This window comes from Adiantum capillus-veneris, chromosome 5, assembly GCF_014529385.1.
Source record: "Adiantum capillus-veneris isolate H3 chromosome 5, ASM1452938v2, whole genome shotgun sequence".
Lineage (NCBI taxonomy): Eukaryota > Viridiplantae > Streptophyta > Polypodiopsida > Polypodiales > Pteridaceae > Adiantum > Adiantum capillus-veneris.
In genome coordinates, this window is record NC_140935.1 from 104,751,855 (window position 1) to 104,770,235 (window position 18,381).

Below are 18,381 nucleotides of genomic sequence, written 5' to 3' on the forward strand. Positions count from 1 at the left end.
TCTCTCTCTTTGGCCATAAAGGGCGAGAGAAAGTAGAGAACAGAATTACATTGCACCAATGTGCCTTCTGATGGTAACTCCGAGCTAATCAGACTTTTACAAAATCTTTCATAAAATTACACTGGCTATTGTCGAGGACAAGGCTACATACAACTTAAGGCTATGGTCACGCGAGGCTTAGTTTTCAGTAGGCTGAGCCGGCAACCACTGACGCAAATCAGCTTTTTGCAGGAGTGAACCGGCTTCGTAGGCTAACTATGCCTTTTTCAGCATAGTTGGAAAACTAAGCCCATCTCTTGCCGGTCAGCCCTTTGTTTCTCTCTCCTCACTGCATCCTCACACTCTCTCTCACTACACGCATTTGCCCGTCGCCTTCTGACCTGCCGTGCCTGCCATCGTCAGGGCTGTCGAGGCTTACAGATAACTAAGCCTCGCGTGACCATGCCCTAAGAGACAACTTAGAGCACCTCTCTCTTTCTCTTTCTTTGTCAATATAATAATATATTGCACCTACAGTATTTATACTGACAGTCCTGAATACTGCATTCAATTCTACTCCAGAAACTTCCTCGAAAGTGGCCGTGAGCCCAAATCTCTTTGCGCAAAAAGAGAAAAGCCTTGTGCTTGCCACAGCTACGAAGAAGCACAAGAAAACGAAGAAGGACGGTTGCGATAAAGGAGGTGCTGCTCAGAGTGTGGAGAGCATGGGATGATGGGTGAGTTCGAACTTCGGCGAAACGTTCCATGACCCTGAACGTGCTAACATGAGCGTTCGCCTTCAGCCTGAGCTGGCAGTGGCAGCTTTTGTATGGGGGCCACTTGATATTCTTCATCTTGAAGGGGGCACTAGCGCTCTAACAAAATAAGATGCCACCCTCTTTGGGCACCACAAAAGAGAGTGAGTGCTTGAGCCTTGCATTGTCGCACAATGCTTATGTAAGCGAAAGAAGAGAGAGACTTGGAGAGAGAGAGAGACACGAGTTGTTTTCGACGGTCCTTTCTTGTATAACATTATTGTTGCCGGTAGGTTGGGGGGGCTCAGTGCTCGAAAAAAACTTGTTTCCAAAAACTTGGCAAACCTACATATGTGAAACAACAGAGGTAAATTGACAAAATTTGAAGGTTTTTACACCAAATTACACTAATTTTTTCAAAATTTTGTAAGTTTTCTCACCTACAAATATAAAATTTAGAGGTAAATTTCAAAATTTGTAGGTGGGATTACACTAAACCTAGGTTTTTTTCGAGCACTGGGGGGGCTGTTGTAGACATTCTTAAATTAGAAGGCTTAAGGGTTTTAACTTTTACCCTTCCAGAACGGGCTAGGAAAATGGTATCCTTCATTAGTATGTCGGACCCACAACAGAAAAAAAAAAGTTTATTTTAAAGTAGATTCTCTCTGAAAAGGTCTTTAAGAAGGAGAGAGTGAGTGAGCGAGTTTAATGCCCAATACGGTAGCTGTTCCATCGCCATCATCCCTACACACTCTCCTCCGTGCTCATTTATCTTTGGTCTAACTGGGTGTCCTCTTCTCCTTCCCATTAGGGAAAGGGAGGGAGATTGAGCTGTGCAGGAAGCCTTGAGAAATGGCCTCATCTCAACATTCACCCATGAGAAGCCTAACCCTTTTGTCAGGACTCTATTGGCATCAACCCCTTTGCCTATGGTTCAAATCCCACTATGTAAAGTCGCCCCGGCATCATACTGTTTCAATAGCTTTTGTCACAGCTACCTTTCCTACTAACATACATTCAACATTAAAGGATAGTCTCAACAGACTCCTGAACAACCTCCTTATGCTTCGAAGGTGATGCAACGTCCGTTTAACTTACAAACAAGAGTCAATGATGTTCAAGTACTTCCTTGTCCATCTGAAATAGTAGGTAAGCCTCATCTGCTTCTTTCTTAGAGCTTACTTGAAAATAATCAAGACTCTCAAGATAATTTGATTTAAAATGGACACTTCAGGTGGCAGCCCTAAAACTAGGGCACCTAATGGACAGGAGATACCTCCTGAAGTCCAGCTAGAAGAGGAATACGAAACTCCTATCAGGAATGAAGTAGGAGACCCCTACCTAGATGAGGAAGAGGTCACAATCCCTACCTATGAACTTGAAATGTGGCATGCACAGTTACAGGACATGGTAATCATAGGTTTATGCCCTTGGGGGTTCACTCAAAAATATGTAGAATAACACGTGAGTTCAACAGAAGGGGTTAATTTTTCTTATGTACTTATAGAAAATATACATAGAAAAGGGCATTTGAAATCGAGAAAGTGAAAATTTTGGTACATAAGGGATCTTTTTATTGAGAAAAGTGGTACATAAGGGGTCTCTATATACCTCTAAAAATGTAGAATAGGGGATTTTATAAATACCTCTTGAATGCACGTGCTATACAAGATCTCTGTATAGTGACCCTCTCGAGTTTATGCCATGGAGTTAGGCCTTCCTTGGAGACTCTCAAATCTTGGATAGCACATCAACGGTCTAATAGGTACATAAAGGTTACCTAGGTGCAATATCTGTCGAACAATTACTATTTGACATGTTTCAATATCATAGTGGTTGTCTCTATATAGTCCACTTGTTTGCTCTTTCAGGTGGTATCAAAGAAGCCAATGTGAACAACTTAATTCATGGCTCTCAATTTCAATAAGACTCACGAATTCCCTTGAAAAAGATTCAATTTCCAATCTCATTTCAAAAAATGAGACAATTCCCATTTTTCCTAAATTGGTCTTTTGTTCTTTTTTGAAGACTCCAATGCTGCCTTACAAGTGGTGGGGCAAGGTCAATGGATCATATAGAAATACTCCTATGACTATTTTTAATTATTTTCAACCCTAAAGGTTTAAGACCCAATAAGGTACTTGATTGGATAGACTTCCTAGACCTCCGTATTGAGCTTTACCCATGGCTAAAAAATGTGGGCAGATGGGTGGGTAAAGTCCTATCAACCCTAAATGGGACCCCCAATTGCTAATTGAAGTTGATATTAGCAAGGACTTACCCTATTAGAGACTCTGTAGGAAACTTTATCCATCTTCTACCCCTAAGCAGATGAGCCCTTGCAGGTAAAAAATAAAGGCTTTCAACCAGTTCAAAAAAGAAATTCTACTAGAACGAGAAAGAAACCCAAAGCAAATTCTACCAATAATAAAGTTAACTTCAGTTCTCTTTTGCAAAATGTTTTTGATCCTTTTAGCTATGATATTGAAGACAAAGAAGACGATGATCAATCCTTGGAGCCAATTGTTGAGTAAGCAGCTCAAAATCAGCCTCCTAAGAAAAATTTATCTCTACAAGAAGAATGCCTAAAAGTCTCCTTAATGTTGACCCAGTCCTAGGGGCATGTCATCCTCTTCCTCCTTTGAAATTGAGGAGAAATATAATCCTTCCTTTGAAGTTCAACTAGAGGAACATGATGCTGCTTTCAAAGATAAGGTGGACATCTCCGCCATGCCTTCAATGGATATATTAATGACCCAAGTAGAGGAAGAAAGACGCCTTATACCCTCAATAAGCCAAGAGAAAGCAGGAGACCTCCAAAGACCCAACCAAGATTTCTCTTTCTTCAAAAAAAACCCCTTAATTAAAATAGCAAAAATTTATTGGGTTGCATTTATATGGCTGTATAATCAAAATTATATGTATTATCCAAATTATTCTTGAATAATAACAAATAAGTTGTGTAATCGAGGAAATACGTCAATCGAAGCGATCGAAGAAACCTTTGATTAATAAAATCTTCAATTGAAGACCTTAATATTACATATAGGCATTTTCGATCGAAAGACCGCATAGTACTTGGAGTTGACTTTGTGTGACTTCACAACAACCACAGCTTGCAAAGGAGGTAAAAATCACTTTGCAAACGTTTCTTTTGTAACTAACACTTTTATATTTACTAGTTTTTGTTTTGTTAGAGGCTTGCCTCGCACACAGAACTAGTTTGCAAGCACATAGACGGGTTTATGCAAGATAAGGTGTACCCACTTTCAACCGTCTTCCCCAGCAGAATTACAAAAAAAAGTATGTTCTTTAACACTATTATGTATATTTGACTTGCTTGCACGTACTTCAAATAGGCAAGATTTGGTGACCACACAAAACAACGCTATGGAAAGTTTCGATCTTTGATTTTCCAAACCAAAATGGAACTTTTAGTGTGCAAGGACTACTCTAGTTCAGTTTATCATGCCCGGTCACAACAATGTAACCTTGATGAAAAATTACCTGTATCTTTATGTGGACTTTTTTGCTTAACTTGTCCTTTTGCATATCAATTAGTCACTTAACAAGTAATTTAACTTGGTTTTCAATAATTTTTGGATCTTTATGTAATTATAATTTATTTTTCTTTGTTACAATCGCTATTTAGAAAAGCATTAATTTTTTACACCAAATCTCTAATGATGTATAGATTATTTGCAAGATCCAATGGTCATTTGATAGATTATGACCCAAGGAATGTGACTATGCAAAAAAGTGGAATCTTTAACGGTTCTTTTTTTTAAAGATCGAGCTCAAAAAATAACAAAGAGTGCATAGAGGATTTCTAGAGAGTTTTTTTTAAATCTAATAAATAATTCACATTTCCACTCAATTTGGTATTCATATATCTTATGACTTTTACCATAAGGTCCTCATGGAAAAACAATTGAGTTAGGGAAAGGCAATTTTTCACTGTCTTAATTTATTTCACTTGCACAAGTCACTTAAGGTGTGCCTCCTTAGGTTTGGTAAAGTGTCAAGTCTAAAATTTTTGACACTTGTTCATATTCCATGGTTTGGTCTCTCTCTCCCAATCCTACTTGTCTATTCCACCTCATACAAGGAGACTGCCACATCACCAAAAGTCCATGTCATCATCCCATGTCAGCTTCCACATCATCATAGTCAAAAGTTTGACATTACACTTGGCTTTCCATGTCACCCTAACCGCCACCTCATCCACCACCCTCAAGTGTCACCTTGCAGGGCACCTCACATTAGATGACATGTCATCCACCACCTCACGTGCCATTTTTCCATGGTGCTTGCATGGCATGCCACATCATTTGCCACCTTACAAGCCACGCCACATCACCAACTCTCCAACTCATGATCTATGTTTTTGCCACCTAAACATTCCATTTCACCATTTTGCCATGTCATTATATGACATGGCAGATGAGGAGGATCCTATCCACCATGTTAACTTGCCACCTTTGTATTCCATGTCATCAATCATCCACATCACCCCGCCACATAGACAACCATGTCATCCATGCATGGCCACCTCAACAGCCATGTCATTGGATGAGAACTTACAGACTATGATTTATAAAAAAAACTATGTTCACTTATCATAAGTCATCTAGCTCAAGAGATAATTGATATTTTATGTAAATTAATTTTCTATAATTTGATTGGTGTGATCTTATAAAAAAACTCGGCCCATTACTATCTCTATGATGGAGGATTTTAGGAACGTTCACATGCATGTATCACCACATGAGAGTGACACTTCTTCTCTCCCTTTATCGCCTAGAAATTTTCCTTCTTTCCCTTCCTCGGTCCCTGTACCATTTCTCTCAGCATCTACAGTCCCACTAGGAGAGGCGTCACCCGCTGGCGAGCTCACATTTCCCATAGTAGGTGCCTTTGGAGAGTCTCACATGGTATCGCCAATTGTGCAGTATTTCAACAATCCATCGATGCAGCATAGTCGCCTCATTTTTTTGAGTGGATCCCCCTCTCTTATTCTTGGAGTACCCTCTGGAGTTGGCATGGAGGCATGTGTGGACCCTATTTTAGCTTAAAGCCTGGTCCTTCGGTGATGGGATGCTCACTTAGCGCGTTTGGAGCTAGATATCGTGTAGGCATCATTGCAGAGACCTACTTCAGCAACATCGATCTTCCCTCATGTACTCAGGTGCTTGAGCATTTGTTACGACACCCTTGTGTCATTGAAGCCCACTTAGCTATCGAGATCCGTAGTCCGAGGACCCGTCAAGCTACGATGGCAGTTGTAGATAGTGTCAGATGCTCTTACATTACACTATCTCGACGGGGCTCTAGGGATGCACTTGCAGCTTGTCGAACACTCATTACAGTGGTGGTGGCAGCTACATCCGTCACATGTATTTCTCAGACCACTTTTCGTGTGTTATGTAATTTTCAGCCCACCTTGCGTATCGAACACCTCAGGAGATAACAACTTAATTTGAAACATAGTGTTGGGATATGGTGGATATACCATTGTGGCACTCATGGTTTGACCATAGAGAATGAGCTCAATACACAAGGAATAATGAAAATATCTTGCTTATCGATTGAAATTGCAGAGAGACTTTACAAGCTTTGGGTATTGGACATATATAGGCTCAATGTAGAGAAGTGCAAAGAAGAGTTGAATGGATAAGGGGAAATGACAATGGTAGTGTGAACTACCACAAGTGGCATGTGGCCATCAAGTTTGTAGCATGTGTGTATGGAATGACTAGCATGTGTGAGGCTTTGTAGGTTCCACTGGGAACATGTGACTGTGCACTTATATGGTGCATGCTTGGCTTTTAGGGAGTGTTCTCACTGTGAGTGTAAGCTAAGGATTACCCCAACAGACTCCCTCATAAGCTGAAGCTTACACAAAATAGCATGGATTTTGATGAAGGAGTCCAACATAGGTTACATTGGGTAGTTGAATGAGGCTCATAAAGATGGAATCTGATGCAAGAAATATTGTAGGTCTTACCTCCAAACTATATGGTTTGGGGTAGTTTCTAAATGTCAGTGAAAAATGCATCTCATCAATTTCTTTTTGGAACTTCATTTGTACCATAAAGGAAGATATGAGAATTTGATTCTTGACTTGTTTTGAATGCTTGTAACCTTCAATACTTGGATGTGATTTAAAGTGCCTTTTGCTACTACTCTATGATCGGGGTTGACGCACCGTCGTGGGAAATTCGTGCTTGACCAATTAGTAAGCCAAGGGAGTTTGAGAAGTTGGTGGACGGTGTGTGAAAAATAGGCCTTGGTCGAAGTGAAGGAGTGGGAAACTCAAGCAATGGAGTGAGGAAGACAGTGCCATGGGAATGAAAATTTTTAGTCTTGGGAACGAGCTCAGGGAGATAAGTCCAGGGTAGGTGCTTGCACAATATGGCTTGTCAGTGTGGACGTCGCCACCATCATCGTCAAGATCATGTCCCTCCCATCACTTCCTAGGCTAGTTTTTTCCCTTTGCCTTTTTGCCCCCCCCCCACCCCCCACCTGCACCCCCACCCCCTAGTGGGGAGGGTTGAGCTATGGTGCTTCATGACGCTCTAAAAAATGGCCTTGTCTTAGCCCTACCGAACCCAAACCCTAACCCTATCATTGGCACACAAGCAGGGCAAGTCTCTCCACAACATGGCTAGACTTTACTTCTACAATCCAGACCCTACCTGGAAATCTTTCCCTATGTTGTAGGTAATGCAGGCTTTGGTAATGTTCCTTAGCAACTCTCATATGCTACTGTGACCAGGATGCCTCAGAAAAACCATACTATGCATGAGCCTATCCACGCCTTTGATCCTCCAGGTAAGTTTCGAACTTTTTTTGGTGTTCCTATGGAGTTTACTGAGCATTCTGATAAACCAAATCCCCCCACAGTGAAATGCATAAAATCTTTCCTCTACATGAAGTCCAAGCAGGGATTCAATCAGGAAATGAACAACATGGCAATATTCCCAACCCCGCATCGGGTGATGAAACCCTTGAGTTAGGCGACCCTGATAATGTTGAAGCCTTTGTCACTATCCCTGCTAAAGACTTGGAAATGTGGCATGATCAACTGCACTAGAGAGTTGTTATTGGTATGTTCCATGGAGCTCTCCTTCTGTAGAAGCTCTAAAGGTTGGGTCTCCCAACAATGGACCAACAAAAAACTTAGAGTCACCCAAGTGCAGTATCTGCCCAATAACTATTACATATTTTTCTTTGCAGTCTCCAACTCTACTCTTCGAGCAATATGGAATGGCCAATGGCTCATAAGAAAAACTATCATGTCAGTCTTCAATTGGTATCCTGATTTTAACCCTAGAGGTCCCAAACCTACAAAAGTCCATGTATGAAGTGATTTTCTAGATCTGCCCATAGAAATGTACCCCCTGGCTTAAAGACATTGGAGGATGGATAGGAAAAGTCCTTGGTCAAAGGGCTAGAGGGATTATTAACCCCAAATGGGATCCTCACCTTCTCATTGAAGTAGACCTAAGAAAAGAATTGAAACATAAAATTCCAATTAGGGGTTCCCTTGGAAAATCTCTACATATTCAAAGGGCTACATATAGAAATTTTCCCAGTTCCTACGTTCACTATCTAAAGCAAGGCCATTTCATAAAGGACTTCCCTCACTTCAAACATGTTGCCCAAGACACTAACCCAAAGGAAAACGATGAAGTCTTTCAACCTGCTGCTGCAAAGAAAAACACAATTAGAGGGGGCAAAAATAATAGAGCTAACCAGTCAAGAAATAGAAAATCTTTTAGTCCTTTGTTGGTAAATGTTTTTGATCCTTTTAGTTACAATGGTGAAGAATCAGATGAAGAGAAAGAAGATGTAATGGAAATGGCCTATGAACATTGAGATTAGCGGAAACAAGAGAATTGTAGTGAGCATTTTTATGAGACTACTTTGAGAAGATAGAGGGTGAACTTAATTAGCGGTAGCAACATAACCATTATACTTAATTAACTTGGCATGAACAATGATTTGTAAGAGAGAGAATTAGAGACCTTGACAACAGTTGAGGACCGGATTTATGTGGAGACTGTCCCCCCTCCAAAAGGCTTTTTTATTATAATTTCTCCCATAAAGAGAGACTTGATACAATACAAGCTTTGTGTTCCTTAAGACCTTGATGGTGCAAATCTTCGTGCACCAAAATTATGCCCGTAACTTAGCTAATTGAAAGCATTGACTTGTCCCCGGCCTTAGTCCCAAGACCTCAAACACCTACAAAGGTGGAGAGAGCTAGAAGGGAATGAGGGTAGGGAAGAGGAAGAAGAAACATTCTTACGAGAAAGAAATAGTTCCTCACTTATCATCACTCTTGTTGCATAGCATATCATAATAGCATAACAATGACAATGAAGAAGATGGCAAGCTTAAGCATTGAAGCATGGATCTTGGTTGGATTTGCATTCCATAGCCAAGAGTGTTGGTGTAGGCTCTCAACTTCTCAACAAGCTTGGAGAAGGAGATGGAGTTCTTGAACTTAGCACCTCACACAATGAGAGAGAGAGAGTGTGTGTGTGGGGGGGAGAGAGAGTATATGTTGCAAGACATCCCTCTCCTTGCTTGGGTAGACCCCCTCTTCTAGCTCATGCATGAAGCTCATTGTCTCTCTTAAGCCTAGCCAATCATAAGCCTGGGTCAAGTCAAGCAGTAGAGGTAGCCTTTGGACAAGTGTCTTCCTTTCCCCTTTGAGAGAGAGGGCTTGATAAATGCCTAAAAAGTTAATTTAATGAGCTAAATCCTCATTGGACCTCCCTAAGGGTCAACCAATAGGCTGTAGACACATTATGGGGGTAACCTAGCTAAGGGCTTGACATGTGTCCCTTTTGCCTCTTTGAGCAAGGAGTGCCCTTTGGGCGAGGAAGTAGTCACTCAACCCCACCCCATACTCTCCTGGCTCGCCCCCTCCTCTATAGGCATGGGTTTGACTTTCAAGCCCTCAAGCACCTTGGCCCCCCAACTAGCTTGAGCACCTCAAGCACATTGGTCATCATGCATGGGTTTAGCAAGAGCATGGGCTTTCTCTCTCTTTCTCTCTCTCTCTCTCTCTCTCTCTCATACCCCTAGCTTCAAGGGCTCACCCCCTCCTTGTCGGGATTTGGGTTGACTTCAAGCAGAAGCCTAGCTTTAAGCATGCACCTTAGTTATCAAGAATCTCATGCACTTTAATTATCAAACACCTCAAGCATAGGCCTAGCTTAACCTAAGGTCTAAGGACTTTTACACTAACCTTTGGAGGTCTTTAATGAAGCTAACCCTAAGGTTCTTTTTTAGCTCCATTAGCTAGCTTTTCTCTTTGACATACCATCTCTCATTTGGACCCGTTGACTTTGGTCCCGTGTTGAGATAGACCCATAAACACATGTCCATATTCTAACTCTTGCTCCCGATATTTCTCCCACATTAAATGATCTGTTTGATATAAGAAAATCATTTGGGTTAGTTTGATATTAGATTTTATGACATTAACTTTCTCTTGAAATCATAGTCGTCCTCGACTATGAGGTAGAGGAGATAAAGCCTTAGTCATTAGTCTATGTTTCTTAGCGGGTAGAGGATCCCTTTTTACCCTACGACATCATTCCAAGATGGATGACTAATCCATTTGAGGCTTGGGAGACTTAGCTGTCGCAAGCACGTCTGCTCTTTAGTCCATATCATAGTTCCAAAGTAGAGTGACAAATTCTACTTGGTGTTTGAGAGACGTCCTCAACATAAACATGATTTTAAGCATGCATACTACCTAAATTTGTGCACAAGAAAAAGAGAATTAGTCTTATAAGATAAAAACATTGATAATTTAAAAGAAGCATTTACATTTTCTTATTCTAGTGTAGCATTGAAAGCATTGACAAGGTTCATACTATGATGAGGTCAGCAATAGTGAAGGCGGCATGCTAGGCGAGTGAGGCTCACAACTTGAGTCTTGATGAGCTTTTTAGCATGTTGGCAATGATGCAATACGGACAATGACTAAGCTCTCTAGATTCTTTCCTCTCAACTTCTTGAGCTTCTTTCAACTTTAGGGCTTCTGCTTCTGCATACATGCATTCAAGCTCCTTGTAGGGTTTTTGGTTTTGGGTCCCCTTATCTCTTTTGGAACCCATCTTTTTGGGTCCTCACCTGTAGCTTGGAGGCTCCTTTCATAAGTTTGTTTTTCTCTTTCAAACCTCGCCTTCTTTCAAACCTTGCCTCCTTTCATATGTTTGTTTTTCTCTTTCAAACCTCGCCTTTTTTTGCTGAGGTTCTTCTTGGTGTGTGGCTACATCTTTCTTCTTCATTTGTTCAATTCTGGCCCTTCTCTCCTCATTGTCCGAGCTCCCACTGCTATGAGCTTCATGAGAGCTTTTGGCAGATTCTTCGTCTGACTTATATACTCTCTTTGATGAATGTGTGGTTCTTGAGGAAGGTTGCACAGATACAATCCATATGTCTTGATCTGGGACTGGCGGAAAATTGTCGGCCATGCCAATAGCATGATATGCTATTCTTGTCAGCACTTCAGGGGTGCCCAGATAGGTGATTTTACCTTCTTTCTTTGTGCCTTTTAGTGTATTCAGCACATACTGTGCATGATTAATTGGCTGCCTGGTTGTCGACTTCAACACTTTAGTGAAGGTGGTTGCAACCACATGGTTTGGGGTGGTGTACCGTGGCGGTCTCCTTGATAAAAAATGGAAGTGTTGATGGTATAGGCATGTAGTTCTTCCACTTGCATTTGGATCAGGTCAAAAAAAGTTGCAGCAGTAGTCTCCTTGGTGAATGTGCTTGCTATCTTTCTGTCTCGGGCCCACATCGTCATACCTTTAGTCAACAGCTTCAGTGCCTCGGCCACAATCTCTTTTGTGATAACTACTTCGACTTTCTACCCTTGTTGGTCAGTGATTTGGGCTGACCCATCCTCTTTGATCGTAGACAATAACTCATAGGCCTTCTGGAAATCTACGCCGAATGATTCCTGTTCGTAGAAGTCCCTGAGGCCTAGCCTTCTGTTGGCTTCTTTGGTATCTGGCTTTGCAGCTACATCATATATTTCTTTTGGTAGCATTTGCAGCTCTGCTTGGTGTCCTTCTTCACTCTTGAACCTACCCATGAAAACCGTGGTATCATTTTCTTCAAGTTGTTCTCTTGACAAGTATGTTGTCTTGGCCGTCTTCACTGAACTTGGGTCTATTTGGTAGGGTGGAACTCTTGCAGCTTTTATTTTTGGGACACCCTTTTCTTGGCCTTCTTGGCATCTTGCATTGCTCATGTTAGGGAAATACAGTACCAAAGTTAGAAAATTCTGCAAATTCTGCTCTAAAATGCCCTGAGTCTGAATTACTGATGACAAATGATTGCTTCATATCAAATTTGGAGCATGCATAGATGCATAAAAACATGTAGAGATCAAAATCATACAGTTCATGCAAAAATTTGCAACAAAAGTAAATAATCTTGATTATCTACAGCTGGAGATTTTTTCCAACTTTTGACATTTTTGACATGATAGGCTTGAACTATATGGCATTTAGGTGCTCTGAGTGAAGTGTGGGCTCATTTAAGTGCACAGGGTGGAAAAGGTGTCAGATTTAGGCTTTTAGTCCCTGAAACTGTTGATATAATGAGCTTTTGAGATCCAAACTTGGTCAGTGGACTTGGGACATCACGTTCTTTGGTCCCATAAGGTCAAAATTGCAGATTTCATCCATTTTGGTAAGAAAGTAAATAATCGCGATTATTAACTTTTTCATCAAAATGTACATTTTTTGGTGCAACTTGGTTCTATGCATGATGTAGGCTCTGTGTATGAGGGCTGATTTGGATCAAAAAATGTAACAGATAACTCAAAATTAAATTGGAAAGATTCTTTGCGTTTTTTGACAATTTCCAAGTTTTTCTTGATCATTTTGGCTCATACTTGAAATGTGGCATGTAATAGATGTGTAAAAGTGATAGATGAAGTGAAGGGATCATTTTCAAGCCAAAAAACCACAAAAGTAAATAATCACGATGATTTACAGCAGTCAATTTGTTTGCTAAACTTGAAAATTTGATGACCTAGACATATTCAACACATCTAAAACAAGTCCTAAATTGAATTTGGTAAAGTTTTATCGTGTGGGCATCACTTCGTGCTTTGTCGACTCTGAAATCACCGACTTTTGTGACTAGATGGTGTTACCATATACATGTGGTAGTGATGTGTATGAACACACTATGACCACCGGGGCATTTTTTCCCTCTTTAGGAGGTTTTTTCTCCGAGCATTGTATATACGTCCATCACTCTAGGGCTATCTATTTTTCCATTGCATACTAAGTAACACACTCTCTATTGTGTGCCTTGAGCTTCCTTCCTCTTCTCCAAGTTGTGTGCGTTTCTCTGCAACCCTAATTCCAACAATTGGTATCAACGCAGGTTGCATCCTCCCGTGCTTAGTCCTCAGCTGCTCCAGAACACGCCTACTCACTTTCTTCGATTACAGTGAGGTTTGGCAAGCGTTCACAGGTCGACAAATATATCGGGCTTATTTCGGCCTCCGTCTCCACCGCAGGCAGTGCTGCACATGCTATTTCATCATTTTGTGTAGAGTTTCTATTAGTGTCATTTTAATAGGTGCCTTATAGTCTTCTACGGTTTGTGCTATATAGCACGTGTTGTTCTCGCTCCGTTTCTTCTATTTTCGGGCAGTTTTCAAATCAGGTGCAACATTTACCATGGCTGACAACAAAAACACAGATGTGTTCAAGATGTTTGCTGCTGAGGACAGGTTGGATGGGGACAATTACCCTATGTGGGCTTATATCATGCAACACGTTCTTGTGTCAAAGGGCGTCTGGAATATTGTGCAGGGCATTGATGTACGCCCTGGTTCTGAGGATGTAAGAGATGTTGAGGATGTTGCAGGTCTTGCTGCAAGGATTGCTGCTATTAGAGTTGTTTTGCCTACGGCAGAACAAACTCGTTAGGATGTAAAGGATGCACAGGTGCATGCATTGATTGCGTTGTCTGTGAAGCGCACCATTGTTCCTCACATCCGTTCAACAAAATCTGCAAAACAGGCTTGGTATATTTTGGCTAGTCTTTATGCAAGCGGCAATGAGCTAAAATTGCTTTGATGCGTAAAGAGTTGGAGTCGAAGATTATGCATGAGGAAGATGATATGGACACTTTCCTTGCTAGTGTCAAGGATATCAATGAGAAACTTATTTCTGCAGGTGGTCATTTCAGATAGTTCCCTTGTGCAGACTGTTCTTGATGCCTTACCAGACTTTTGCTAGTACTTGGAGACTTATGACCCAAGGAAATCCAGAACTTTTCAAGTTTGATGCATTATGCACATTGTTGTTGCAAGAGTCACTTTCCAGAAAAAATAGGACTAGACAGCATGTAGTTGAGCAGGCTTCTATTGCTTCTCAAAGAAAGGGTGGTAACAACAATGCAGCCACTTCTTATGGTTCTGCTGCGAGTGGAAAAACTTCTGTTCCTAATGCTTCTGCTGGCAACAATTCGTCTGGAAATTCTGGTGATAAGGGCAAAAAGAGGATGCGTTGCCATTATTGTAAAGCTAATGATCACTTGATCAAGTCGTGTCCTAAGTTGAAGGCCAAAGAGGCTACGAAGAAAGAGGGTGGTTCCACTGCAAATACTGGTTCCACTACAAATGCATCCATTGTTGAGTCTTCTGTAAAAGGAGACTGTGTTGCTAATGTTGATGCAAAATGGGCTTTTAGCGCAGAGTGCACTTACGATCTTGTTGTCCATGATACATGCTTGTCAGTTGCTGCAGATTCACATGTGTGGTATTTCGACAGTGGTGCTACAAAGCACATTACGATCTTGTTGTCCATGATGCATGCTTGTCAGTTGCTGCAGATTCACATGTGTGGTATTTCGACAGTGGTGCTACAAAGCACATTACCTCACATCGTGAATTGTTCACCTCTCTCGAGTCTATCCCTCATGGTAATTTAGTCACTTGTGCCAACAATGCCTCTTATCCAGTTCAGGAAGTTGGAAAGATTGTGCTTATTGCTGCAAATGGTAGTTCTTTCACACTTGTTGATGCACTTTATGTACCTGGAATCAAGAAGAATCTTTTGTTTGTATCTGCACTTGCTAAACTTGGACTTGTAGTCAAATTTGTGGATGATAGATGTACAGTTCATGATCTCAGTTTTGGTGATGAAATTGTTGCATTTGGTCTTTTGTGCTGTGGGTTGTATAAGCTTACTTTGTATGACAAGTGTGGCCACATTTATGCAAATGCAGTTGCAGATTCAAGGGCTATTTCAGATGCAAAACTTTGGCATGCATGTTTGCCGCCTCTTGAAGCAGCTATCAAACATGTTTGTGAAGGTTGTATTTTGGGTAAGATGCAGCGTTCTAAGTTTCCAAAGGATGGTTCAGTTAGGGCCACATGCAGGTTGCAGCTTGTGCATAGTGATGTTTGTGGGCCCATGCAAACTCCTTCCTTGGGCAATTACCTACACTTTGTGACTTTCATTGATGATTACTTCAGGCATGCATGGGTATTTCCGCTTAAAGCGAAGTCCAAAGTTTTTATGTGCTTCAAACAATTTCTGGCTATGGATGAAAATGTCTCGAAATGTACTATGGGCACCCTCCGTTCCAATCGAGGGGGGAGTATATGTCTCATGAATTCAATGCATTTTTGGCTAGTCGTGGGATAAAACACCAATGTACAGTGCCTTATACACCTCAGCAAAATGGTGTTGCTGAGAGAAAAAAGAGGTCACTTACAGAAATGGCACGATGTATGGTCAAAAGTCAAGCTTTTCTGCATTCTTTTTGGCTTGAGGCCATCATGTGTGCCACTTATGTACTAAACAGGTGTCCTACGAAAGCTTTGCAGTCTATTACTTCATATGAAGCATGTCATGATAGAAAGCCTTCTATTGAGCACATGCATGTTTTTGGCTATTTGGAATATGCTTTGGTGCCACAAACACAACGCAAAAAATTGGATGATAAGGCTATCAAATGTATTTTTGTTGGTTATAGTGCTGAAAGCAAAGGTTACAGGTTGAATCATCCGCAAAAAGAACATATTCTGGTTTCACGGGATGTAGTGTTTGTGGAAGATTCTGTTCAGCCCTTGCTGTCATGTACTAGAGACAGTAATGTAAGCTCACAAGACATTTATGATGTTGGGGTATAAATCCCAATGTGGTCGCCCAGGTAAGTGGGCGGGCCGCCAGGTATGTACACATATTCTTTTGTAAAAACCTAATAAGAACTCACTATGCTCTACACATTACAGTAGAGCGAGTTCACCATATCGTCGTGCTCTTCTTCTCGCACTCTCTCTCGCGTCGCACTTCCGCTCGTACTCCTTCAACTGGTATAAGAGCGCGTTGTCAGAATTTCATTCTGAGGTCATCTCGGCCACCGTTCGGCTTCGACAAAGGTCTGCGCAGGCCATTTTCGACTACGTGGTCTCGACGGGTGCAGATCCGACTCTGCAAATTTGGGGTTTTCGGCCTACGACTGCAGGTGCTGAGGATATCGACACTCCCAGAGTGTGGATTTGTGGCTGTCTACACATCGAAGGACGGCTCACAGTTCTTGGAGGCGTGTCACATACGACACGGGCGCATCTACACACAGACTGTAGGCGACATCCACTAGTTCATCAGGTAGCTTGTGTTTGCTTCTTGATATTCCAGATTTCATCCTGACAGTGCAGGTACTTCCACATGGGATGTATTGTCAGAGATGATGTATGTCTGTTGAGGGTTTGCTGGCTGTGAGTCACGCAGCAAACAACCGCCGCAGCGGTTACAACATACAGTGGGAAATTTGTGGATGTATGACTTTGTGGGAAGTCTATGTACTGTCAGATTTACTGCAGCCTTTGTTGAGGGTCGAGTGAGGTTTTATTGAGCCGGGGGATTCTCGAATGTTGAGATCCTTTCGGTGATACAGGTCTTGGAGCGATCCCTCGAGCACCCTTAGATAGGCAGCTAGGATGTATTGACTGTGAGTTAGACAGTTGGGATTGCATCTTTGCTTTACTGCCATTGAGGCATTGTCGCAGTCTATGCTTGCAGGACAGTGACAGGACAGTCAGAGACAGTACAGGTGCAGGACAGGTTTACCCACAGCTTACAGTGTCAGAGAGACAGTGTTTTTTGAGCTGTTTTTTGGTTTGTTTTTAGTACACCAGAGCCATTTTACAAAGGAGACTCTGCCAAAATTTCTGTAGAATCTGAAGCTTTCTTGGTTCATTTGACAGATTGATATTGGTTTAGAGGTCAGTTTACAGGGGGAACTCTGCCGAATTTTTCCCAGGAAAGTAAACTACTGTGAATCGTAGCTATGGATGGATCACAGGACACTGCTCTTTACAATATCAAGAAGCTGGATGGAACCAATTTCCCATTGTGGAAGAAGCAGATTTGGCACGTGTTGGTACAAAAGAAGCAGATAAAACCTATAAAGCTCAAGGGGATAAAACAAGAAGATATGGACGAAGATGAATGGAGCGAAATGGATGAATTGGCACTTTCTACCATTATGCTGACTTTGGCAGAAAGCGTTTACTTCAATGTAGCAGACGAGATGTCGGCTTATCAAGCATGGTTAAAGCTGAGTGATCTTTATGAGAAGCAGAGTGCAGCTTCACAGGTATACTGGCTTGAGAAGCTTGTTGACTTGAAGATGAAAGAAGGGACACCTATGTCCAATCATCTGAATGAATTCAACACAATCTATAGTCAGTTGTCAGCTCAAGGTGTCAAGTTTGATGAACCTGTTAGAGCTATGTTCCTGTTGATCACATTGTCGGAAAGTTGGGACACTTTTCGCACAGCTTTGAGTAATTTTGCACCTCCAGATGGTTTGAACATAGCAGGTGTAGAAGGAAGTCTGCTTACTGAAGAAACCAATAGAAAGACAATGGACAAAGGCAAAGGAACAGCCTTAGTTGTCAGGGGAAGGACCAAAGAAAAGTACAAAGGTGGAAAGAGGAATCAGTCTCGTAGCAAGTCCCGCAGTGCTAAAGGCAAGAGTGACATAGAATGCTACCATTGTGGCAAGAAGGGTCACATGAAAAGAGACTGCAGAGAATGGAAAGCAGAAAAAGGCAAAGAGAAAGCTGAAGACCATGGTGAGAAGAACAAGTCCTCAGCGAAGATTCAAGAAATAAATGTGACAAACACTGTTGCAAAGGATGACAGTCTAGTGTCAGGAGACATCTACTTCTTGAAGAATACAATGGACTCAGCTCTTCTTACAGCATCTGATGGAAATGCACTGAGTGACTGGATAATAGACTCAGGGGCATCACTTCATGTGTCTCCAAACAAGGAGTGGTTTACTTCTTATGTGACCACTAAAGATCATGTTCGGCTAGGCAATGGGCAGACATGTGAGATTTTAGGTGTTGGAGATGTTCAATTGAAGTTTCAGAATGGCTCTTCTTTCACGCTGAAGAATGTGAGACATGTTCCCGCAATTACAAAGAGCTTGATTAGCACAGGTTTACTTGATGATGCTGGCTACGTCACCATTTTTGGACAGAACATGTGGAAGATATCCAAGGGTTCTATGACAGTAGCACATGGAGTAAAGTCTGGAGGACTTTACATGATTTATGTATCAAATGTCT